The sequence below is a fragment of the Elephantulus edwardii genome, unplaced genomic scaffold (genome assembly GCF_000299155.1).
Source record: "Elephantulus edwardii isolate Elephantulus edwardi_28Jun2011 unplaced genomic scaffold, EleEdw1.0 scaffold00050, whole genome shotgun sequence".
Taxonomy (NCBI): Eukaryota; Metazoa; Chordata; class Mammalia; order Macroscelidea; family Macroscelididae; genus Elephantulus; species Elephantulus edwardii.
Window position 1 is genome coordinate 11,238,021 of NW_006399800.1, and position 3,535 is coordinate 11,241,555.

A 3,535-nucleotide genomic window follows, 5' to 3' on the forward strand; every position below is an offset into this window, starting at 1 on the left:
TTTCTTTTACTTTTGAAAGAGAGGAGCGAACTGGGGGTCAGGGAGAGGGCTGGGCGGGTAGAGAAGTATAGCAGTGAATGAATGGAAATCCAAATTCTCTGTAAATGTTCATTAAAATTATTAAGAATAATAAAAAAAATTTTTAAATGGGAAAAAAATCCATTTACTTTGGAAGGGTGTAGAAAAAAATAGAGGAAGAAGTTTGCAAATAGAGAAAAAGAAAATTTCTGGAAATAAAGTTACCTTACAAAGAAAGAGAAGTGATAATTTTTAAAGCATAATCAATATTTAAATACTGTTGATACTATTCATTTAAGGCATAAGACTCTATAAATTTTCATGATATCTCCTTGAAGTACCATGCTGTCATTGATAGGGAAGAAAAATCTACATATCTGCAAGGTAATCCATTTACTAGAACCCCTATTCCAATAAACCCACCAACCTCTAATGTCAAAGATGAAGAAATGGAGGCTTTTTACCAACCTAGGGTCTGAAATTGATAATTGGGATAGGTGTATCGGAGACAGTACGACTGGCACAGGACAGAGCAGAGTTTAGGTCTGTTGTACATAGGGTCACTAAGAGTTGAAAGTGACTTTATGGCACATGACAACAACAACAATGGTCTGAAATCTATTAAAATAAATAGTCAAGAGCAATTTATAAAAACTCTTCCTATCTCATTGATATTGAGTTGAAACCAACTCATGGCTGATCTTCAACTTGGTTTTCAGAGGCTAGTAACTTCACTGGAAGAGGCTTCCTGTTTTCTCCTACTTCTAATTACTAGTGAATTAAAGGTGAATGAATAAAGACGAAAGATTGTAGTTGGCAAATAACTTTGGTAAGAAAAACCTACACTGGAAAACCATTACAGAATTTCAAGCAATTATCAATTTAGATATTGAAAATACTGTTTTTGTTTTTCCTCAGAAATATCAATGATGCGTATATATGTGGATCACATTGCATAGAATATACAAGAATCAAATGAATCTTCACCCTGAAACCCACAGCGTCCCTTTTCAGCAGGAAGTAGCTAAGAGAATACGCCATCCCCTTTTTCTTATGAATCAGGGTGAAGTCTCTCTCAGGGAGGAGTGATAGGGAATGGCAAAGGGCACAATGACAAAGGAGATTAATCAGAACTGTCTTTGACAAGCACTGTGGCAATTGGACAATTAAAACAGACATTCGGATGGGGGGGAAGAAGAACAAACTGGGGAGGAGGGTAGAGAGAATGGTGCAGCAATGAAGGAGTGAAAGCCCAGAATCCCTGTGAATGTTCATTGAAACTAATAAAATTTAATAATAATAATAATAAAAAAAGAATCAAATGAAATATGTTGAAAGAGAGAGTAGAGGGGCTCAGTATCATCAGTCAGAATAAGGTCAAGACATGGCTGCAGCATACACAATCAAATGCTTTTATGCAACTTTAATTTGAAGCTGAAGAAAATAAAATCCATGAGAGCAAAAATATACCCTTCAATATATTCCAGCTGCATTTGAAAGCATCTCAAGAATAGAGGTGATGCTCTGAACCCTAATGTCTGATGATCAGGCAAGATGTGAAATAACATCTAGAATATTATAAATAAAGGAAGTAAAATGTCCTAGAAAAACAGGAAAGAAAGAAAAGGAATGACAGAAGATAACCTGAAACGTGTTCTTGAATGTAGAGTTGTTCTTGTTATGTGCTATTGAGTTGTCTGCGACTCATAGTGACACTATGTACATCTGCTCTGAACCCTTCCCTATTCCAAGCCAATCTCATTGTCTCCAACAGATCTAATCCCATTCCTCCAGTCACCGAATCAATCCATCTCATCCTGAGTCCTCCTGTCCCATACTATCTCAGATGTATGTAGCTAAAGTAAAAAAAAAAAAAAAGAAGTGATGAAGTAAACGAGCTGAGTGGAAGTTTTCAAAGATTGGAATTAAAATGAAATGTGCAAAGATATGTTGTTAGAAAACCAAAAGATAAGAACATGTGAGACACTTCTCAAATTGAAAGAATTTAAGAAAAAATTAAGCCTTAATTCACAATATTTAAGACAAATTTAAGAAGTTGGTCTATATGGAGAAGATCTTGGAATAAAAATTGAAGTTAGGGTCCTTAACAACTTGCAAAACACAGAAGATCTAACCTTGCTTTCAGAAAGTGAAGAATACCTGATACATTTACTGATAAAATATCAAACGTTAGTTTTCAATAAAGATTACACCTTGATATAAAAGACAACGAAAATGTTCACAATTGGACAAATAAGTGACAGCATAATAAAATGAGAAACCACTGAAGCTGTAAATGATTATATTTTATGTGGATCTATATGTCCATGGAAGTAACAACTGAGAAATCAAACTAGCTCCCTGACCCAACAGAAAATGGAACATCAGGAAACCCCACCTCCATCAAGTGCCTGGCCAGGTACCTGTGTCCTGTAACTGTGGTGATCAGGAGCACTTGGAAGCTGCACCCCAGAGACCCTTCCCAGCAGAAGACCCACCTCCATGCCCCCTGATTCCATCAGTTAGGAGAACACTTGGAGACCACACTCCAGACAACACCACTCAGCCAGGGACCTATATTATATACTCTCTGACATGGAGGTGAGCAGAGTGTCTGAAAGATCTGCCCTTGACCATGTCCATCTCTACCACCCATCATACCCTTGGTGTTGAGAACAGCACCAGATTGCTCCTGCTCTCTCCAACCTGCACCACTCACACCTCCTAAGAAAAGCCTAGTAGCTCTCTTTCCCCACCCACTTTGCTGAGGCCGCCTGCAGCTCATGGTATAAAGGGTGCCTGCAACAACCAGGCCATGGAGACTGTTATGTTGACACATTCAGGAAGGATGAACTCCTCCCTAAAGAATCAAAGCTGCCTTTTCCATTTACAATCTAAAAAAAGAAAGAGAGAGTAAGAACCTGCCATGACTGGACCACCACTAAATAGAATACAAGATACATCTCATGCCTCATGAATTGCCAGTTGAAAAAATTTCCATTAGAACAGAAAATTTCAAAAGGCAGCCCGGACGACAAAGCAAGATACTATAATGAAATGTGCAGAGAGCTGGAGTCAGAAAATAAAAAGGGCCGAATTCACTCAGCGTTTCTTAAGCTGAAGGGGCTGAAAAACAAATTCAAGCCACAGGTGGCAATACTTAAGGATACTTTGGGTAGAATGTTGAATGATCCAGGAAGTATCAAAAGAAGATGGAAGGAGTACACAGAGTCACTGTATCAGAAGGAATTGGCTGACACAGAAGAATTTCATGAAATGACATATGAGCAAGAGCCCATGGTGATGAAGGAGGAATTTCAAATTGCTCTAAAGGAATTGGAAAAAAAAACAAGTCTCCAGGAATTGAAAGCCTACCAATTGACATATTTCAACAGACAGACACTGCCCTGGATGTGCTAAGTTGTGCCAAGAAATTTGGAGAACAGCCAGCTGGCCCACTGACTGGAAAAGATCGGTATTTGTTCCCATTCCAAATAAAGGTGACCCAACAGAGTGC